Source organism: Zophobas morio, unplaced genomic scaffold (assembly GCF_036711695.1).
Source record: "Zophobas morio isolate AGI-343-1 ecotype UQ-CSIRO unplaced genomic scaffold, CSIRO_AGI_Zmor_V1 ptg000520l, whole genome shotgun sequence".
Taxonomy (NCBI): Eukaryota; Metazoa; Arthropoda; class Insecta; order Coleoptera; family Tenebrionidae; genus Zophobas; species Zophobas morio.
Genome location: NW_026972623.1, coordinates 90,253 through 98,104, shown reverse-complemented (window position 1 = coordinate 98,104; position 7,852 = coordinate 90,253).

The window sequence follows — 7,852 nt, the reverse complement described above, 5'->3', positions numbered from 1 at the left end:
CACAAGGGGATTCTAAATTAGGATTAAAGCCATCTATGTAACAAAGGACACTGCTCCTTTTGCTTCATGTGCTTTGAATTTTTAAAATACTTAGTCCACTAAATATATACTCATTTTTAAATCACGTGTTTTTCCCGTCCTTGTACTACTCTTTGTTATTGTGCCTTGTTCATGTTTTTTTAATATAAAAGAAGTTTTAAAAATAAATATTTTTTAAATAATTTTCCAGGTTTTATCTCACCGGTTCCTTATTGAAGTTCTCCGGTTCTATATACACTCTTGGCACTTCATATATATACTTGCCAATTATTAAAATTTTTTTTTTTGCTTATTTAATGGTTTTAAGTTCTTTAAAAATTGTAGGGGCCTCCATTAATATACTGATTAATTAGTAATCCACTTCTTGTCATTTTTATGTCCCCCTTTTGTCACTAGCGCATATTGAAAGGCTTGCAATGACTGCCTCACTTCCAGATATTTTGTAGATCATAATTGTTATTATTACCTTAAATATTTTAAACTAGTTCTTCAGTTATATCATCTAATTATGTTAAAGTTCAATAATGAAAAAAATTACCTTCAATAGAATTTATCTAGAGAACTGTTAACTTATTGCTTTATAACTCGATATGTTTAATAGTAGATAGAAGTTAACTTGAACAATGATATAATAAATACATACAACATGTAAGTTTACAAAAGAACCCGGATAGTAAAAAGTTTTTACTGCCCTCGTTAATAAGGCTACTTTTTATATTTTGTCTGACTCATATAAATTCTAAATGCTAACACCCCCGTAAGCTTAAAAATGGATTAGAAAAATTTGTAAACGTATTAAAGGCAATACATTTGTAAATTGTTAAACACTATTAGAAAACTCGTTTTAAGAAATATGTGCAAGATATAAGTTGTCTTAAAACAAACTAAAACGCTTATTCCTATGACAAATGTGATATTTACTTATTACGTGTGGAGGGTTACAGGGTTTGTAAAATAGTTTTAAGTTATTTCAATTAATGGATATAAATAGTTCACCTCAAGTACACCATTTTACCACTCTTAGTGGAAACGAGATTTTTGCAGTATCTTTGGATATTTTGTTTAATCAATGGACTACTTTAGTTCTGGCCGTTGAGCAAAATCTAGGTGGCCCTAACTCTTCTGAGAAGGAAAGTTAACAGTTTTTTTTTATGTTTGCTATATCTTAATAGGTTTATAAACTAATAAAATCTTAATCTTTACGTTTTTAACAAATAAAACAACTTAAAGTTTTTACTATTATTGTTTGTACTCGGGCTATTATAAAATTAATTTTTATAAATTCATCTTTTTTATTACTAGGCTGTTGCTTTATACTTAGATCTAATCGATTTCCTTATGCACCCAAACTATATCGATAAGTGTACCATACTCGATATAGAAGACTTTTTAGAAGATGCTTTCACCACAGATTTCAACGTAATTTGCGAAGATGATTCCATTCCGGAGGTGGAAACTTTACAAACTATCTTCACTACGCGTAGTTTCCATTCATATATAACTTATAAAGGTTGCCTCTATGATAATGAACTTCCATAAAGAAAGAGTTTTTCGTCAGTCTTTCCCAAATATGCTGAACTTTGCTCTTGATAATGAATTGTTTTTTAACAAGCACTTGAAACTATATAAAGGTGATAATAGTAACGTACCGCTCTCTGACCGCGTACCGGAACTCTTCAACTATCTGGAAAGTAATAATATTATGGACTCCCCTCGCCACTCTAAAAGCGAAAGCGACTGGAGGGTAGTGAAGTGACTATTCTTAAGAAGTTCTATTCAATAATTACTTTTTAAAGCTAATTAGTCCTTTTACAAAAACTGATAATCACCTTTACCTTCTTATTTTTACTTAAACAAATATAATAATCATATTCTAGTATGTTTATTTTTAAAAGCGTTATACTATTGTTATTTACTTTTGGCAGGTGATTAAAAATTTTTATTATCGAAATTAAAGTATAACGTTTTATATATTTTGACTGAAATTTTGATTTTTGATAGTTATATGAATCGTTTGAGTACTCGTTACCTAATAAATTGTATACTTCTATATAGTTAAGGGGGACTTTTTCCTTAACATAAACTTATCTGTTAAAAAGACAGAATTGTTTTTTTATAGTTTTAGTATATAAAAATAGTTACTAGTTAAAATGTAAAAAACCTTGTGTTTTTTAAACAGCAAAAACTTTATTTGCATATAAACTGAACTGCCACTCAACGGGAAAATGTAAGTTTTTGAAAGTTTTCCATGGCTCTGAAAAAGCTTTTTCCTGCAAACTTATTACGTATTTAAAGATAAAAAAGGTTGTTTGAGCGTTCACATTATTTTAACTAATATAAGATGAAGACTAAGAACAGTGCCAGTGGGCCATCGTACGAGATAAAACTAAGCGAAAAAGGAATTGCTAAAAAAGTAGTTAGTAAGCTGGGGCCACCTGCCAACCAAGAAATTTTGAGGTTTCATCCAATAAACCTCTTTATTTTTGTAATTATTTTATTTAGAAATATATGGGTTTTACAAATGTAAAATTTTCACACCTGTATTAACGAGTGCGTAACCAGAGAGGAGTCTTTAATCTCTGCATTATAATATTTTATTGTTTATACTAGTTAGCCTACTATATATTATAAGTTATAGCTAATAATATACCAGTTCAGAGACTTATAATCTCGCTTGCTATCCTGAATTGGCAATTTTTTAAGTTTCAGCTTAGCGTCAACTTAAATTTTTGTTAACCATAATTACTTTAACCTTATGAAAGGTGAAAAGTTTATATACTCTCTCCAATTTAAGGAAGCTTGATTAACAGAATTAAAACACTCAACAACGTTAAATATATGTTGACTATTTAAGCATTAGTAGCGCCGAACTTAGAAGGCTCCGTACCACTATGAAATTACAGAAGCGCTTACTGAGCTATAGTCGTGGATGCGTTAGATTAAAAAAAAATATATCTATTATGTATTTATAGTGCAGGCTTACTATAGTCACCATTAAGAAATAGATACAGCTTCATAAATTACATATCTATGTTGCCATAATTAGGCGCAATTTATTTTTATACAGAATATTTTTACCATTTGTAATTTTATATATATGATTAATATTATCAATAGAGCATTCAAGACCCTTTTGGCGCAACCATATTGAACAATTTCCGAAAAAGGATAAATTAGAGATCAATTACTCTACCCACTTATTCACTTCTCTGCCGAAAAATCCCCTCTTCAAGCACAACAAGCCTCAACTCTCTATCAGACCAAAGACGTCCTATGCAACTGTAGCATGGTCATATATTCCCTCCGTCATTATTCGGGCAATTCAGTTGATACAAAAAAAACTCTAAACTGAGAACTATTTTAGGTGCGCCATGGTTTGTTCCAAGCTTTATCCTTCATCGCTACTTGAATTTTGAAACCCTACCAAAATTCTAACGTGCAGCCAAAGAGAATTTAAAAAAGTTTCGGCTCATAATCCGCTATTTACCTGAGAAGTTACTTACAATACAAGTTTATACAAGAAATACAGGGAACCCCCACATCCACTTGATTGCGTCTGTGCTCAAGTGCCCTCCTAATTAACCTGATTACCCTATCGTCCGATGTTACACCGCATCAAAATTAGATTAAGCAGTTTTTGAGGCCTTATAGTAAGAGAGGTTTAATGTAGCATGTCAGAGTTATAAATAAATAAAAGTAGTTCAAGCTGCGTCCATTTTTTTTAAGTTTTTTTTGCCTGTGTTCTTACGCGTGTGCTTGAAAGGACTTAAAGGTTTAAATATCAAAGTTTAAAAGTTTAAATACCCTAACAGTCACTATAAGTTTTATAATGTAAACTTTGAAATATCCCCCAACTAAATCAGCTTCTGCCAAGAGGGCCTCTCTATAATGCTATGGATAATTAAGAAAATTGCTTTTAAAGGGTATCCTTTTTTATTACTAGGTCAGAACCTTGCAGTTCTCGCTTAGCGATATTACTGAAAATTTAAACTTGGGCTAGCTTTTTCATATTGTACATATAGAAACAGAGTCTTTTAATGATAAGCTCTTGTCGTGTAAAAATATCTAATTTTAAACTGTAAGTGTAAAGATAGTCGCGTACTTTATAAGATTTGAATAGGGCAAATTTTTCGAAAGCATAGCCTCTGCAAAAGGTCGTCAACGGACCCACAGAAGCCGTTCGGTAAATTTTGTTAACTTTACAGAAGATCTAATGAGTTGATAAGTTGTAGTGGATATTAATTATTATTATAATTTCTGACCTTTAGTAATAATAATAATTGTTTTTAATAGTTACATTAATTATAAACTAAATATTATTATTAAACTATCCTATATTTATTTATTATTATTATTTATAACCTTAATTATAATGATAATAAATATTATTATCACTTCATTATTTCTATTATCTCCTTTAATTACTATAATTATAGAAAATTATGTATATATTAATTATTATAATTCTTTTCATAATAATATATATTATTATAAGTTAAATTATATTTTTTATTATTAATTTATATTTATTTTTATTACATTAATCAAAATAAATATTATTATTTTTATTGATCGTAGTATATATATTTAATTTTTATTATTATTATTACTCCTCTTCAAAACGAAAATTTTGTTTCCGTTCAAAATTGTTTGTTTTTTCTATTAGTTCTTCAACTTTTTCTTAATACAAATATTTTATTATAGTTCATTAGCAATCCCGCTGTTTTCTTGAAGCGTCTACACCAAGCTAAGAACAGGTTTAAAATTAGTGTTTGCTTGGTGTTTTCCTACTATTACAGTGGGACGCTTGACATACACTGACGAATGATGTTATTTGCTAGTATGTACTATATAATAAGCGCGCGAGTTATCATATCGAAAGATATGATTTATAAGAAAAAATTTCATCTAATGCATACGCAGAGGTGTGCAGGTACAAAATATTTAAAGTTACCAAAATTATTCCTAATACTAACGGTTCTAATATTTTGCCAAATAAAATTGTCATTTCTGCTGTTCCACGATGTCTTCAATTAAAATCTTCACCAAACCTAATAGGTAGCATCTACAAAAACTACTAAAAGTTTTTAACACTAAAATTTTATATGAAGGCTTAAATTAGTTATAATATATAATGATTTAGCGTACTTAATTTTAGCGTATACATCAGTTGTTTCTATACTCTTTAGCTCTGATGGAAAAATATCCTGAACAACGCGGTCTGGCCACGCTCTCTAAACCGCTCTAAGGACAGAAGACACTAGTAGTCCAAGCTACTATAGTACGCGTAAGCAGAAGATAAGAATGCTGCTATAGACGTTAGTTATAGTCTAAGTTTTATATAAAAGGTGCACAGTGAAACTAGTTTAAGTAGGCGCTAGTAGACAAGATTTTCTTATGATTTGATAATATTGTAGACCAAGGTGTTTTTATAGTTCTATAGGTAACAAAGGGCTAAAAAATTCTTTCTAATTAAAAATTGAGGCCACGCTAATACATTATGCGTAGCTTCATAAATGAGAGTTAGTACCACTATTGCCCATTACTAAAAGCTAAACACTCGTTTCTATGTACTAAAAGGCATAGAAACCTAACTATTGCTGTGACCACCACGGGTTACCCGTCGGTCACGTTTTGAAGAGCATTGCCAGCGGTGGTAGTAATGTTAGTCATTAAAACAATTTTTTACTTTTAATGAAATTATTATAATGTAGTAGTAGAAACATCTGCGACTCATACTTTTTTCTTATATTTTAAGTATTGGCAAGCTTTTATGATATGAATTGAGTTGTAGAAAAATATTTTTTAATATATTTCATAAAACGTTAATGGACTTTCTTTTTAATTTAAACAAACGGAGATTAATTGCTATTGAAGAAAATTGTAGTCTTTATTTCTAAAATTAATCTATTTGCCAAATTCCTTGATATCATTTTTGTTTATTTGAGTCATTACTACCGAAATAAGATATATTTGATTTAAACTAATTACCAGCCGTTAGAAGTTTCTTTAAGGAATATCTCATTTTATATGGGTAAAAGTGCTATGACAAATTTTTAAGTGAATATAATTTATATAAACATTTCCACACGTATTCTCATGATTACTAGATAAAAATTTACATTACAAGCAAAAAAATTCGGCCTTAACCTGGAACCTTATCCTTAATAAAATTAGCTAAAAATATTTTAGTTGATATGACCACCCTCTTTTACCTTCTTTCATGAAATAAAAGGTTCAAAGAGCACGTGGCAATACTTTGTTAAAAAGAATGAAATTTGAGCCCTCAAGGACCTTCCCGACTTATGTGTACTAAAAAATTTTCAACGACTAAAGGTCCCAAATTGCCTATTAGTGGTCTATTATTTTAATAAGAAAGGCAAGAACGAAAACGAAGGTTAGGTATATTTAAGCAATCAGCTTATACACATTATCACTCATAATTCTTTATATGTTTAGCAGTTTTCATTTAGTAATGAATAACTTTTTAGTTATGTAATGGATTACTTTAAAATTTATGCACAGTAAACTTCCATGTTCGGCTACATTTTGATGATACTTGATCTTATTAATCTTATATTGGTTTTATATTTAAAAAGATAGGAGCTTTAAAGTTGAGAGATTAAAGTAACTATTTTGCACGTAGAAAAAATTTAATTTAATAAACCAAATTTTTTCAATTAGAATGACTCCCTTTCTCCTAAACACTGGCAATCAGATTGTAGAATTTATCGGTGTTAAATTACCTCTATTCTTATTGTACAAGAGTCTAAAACTCGTTCAAGTTAGCAGGGGCTGATTCGTATGATCCCAATCCCTTCTCTAAGGTTCCTCATGCATGATTAAAGGGATTGAGATCAGGAGATTGCGGAGGCCAGCCCAGCACTTAAAACTACGACTGTAACTGGAGCCATAATCGCACCGATAGTGCAGTGTGGCATGGGCATAATCCTGCTGAAAAACCATTTTATCTAGCTCGAGGTCATACTGGTCACTTAATCCAAATAACCAACATCCTACGATGTTATTTCAGGACCAAATCATATTGGATCCTCCTCCATTCTACTTCATTTGCACCACCTGGCGATAAAGTATTCGATTAGCGCCGGATCGCTTCCAACACCAACCAACACAATCTGCATCATATTGATTGATCTAGGTCTCGTCTGGAAAAATTACTTATTCCCAGTTATAATACGGACCAATTTTCGTACTTCTTCGCAAACTCAAATCTTAGTTGCATGTAACGGTCTGTCAGAGCGGGTTTACTTTACCTTTTTTTTTTCGCATGGCCACCAGCAGAATGCAATTCTCTTGATATGGAACATCTTGGAAACTGGCTTTTCTAATGTTGTTTGTATGTTTATTGAAGCTTTTTGTGCAGATTTGCTCTCACCCGATGTCATTTATAGTAAAGTACATACCGGTTTTTCAAGATCTTTGGGCTCCTAGGTTCATTGCAAGGACGCTTTTAATTATATTTTAGCTTTGATCCAATATATTGTGGCGTTACTGACACCACATTTATGAGTCGTCTTAATATAAGGCTTTCCTTGATATAAAAGACATTTTACTTCATTTTTTAGTCGATTTAAAGTTTTCGCGTTTTTTTAAATAAAGGTCTCTAGATAGGCTACCTTTCGTAGCCACTCAAAAGCAGTAAAAAAACACCCCTACGATGGAGCGATCAAGAAATTTTCGTGTGAAAAATGCAACGATTTGCACGAAGAGGCACGTGCAAAATTCCTTAAAGCGATAATTTATAAAGCTATATAGACTTAAGTAATAAAGCGATTTTCCTATTATGCAACTA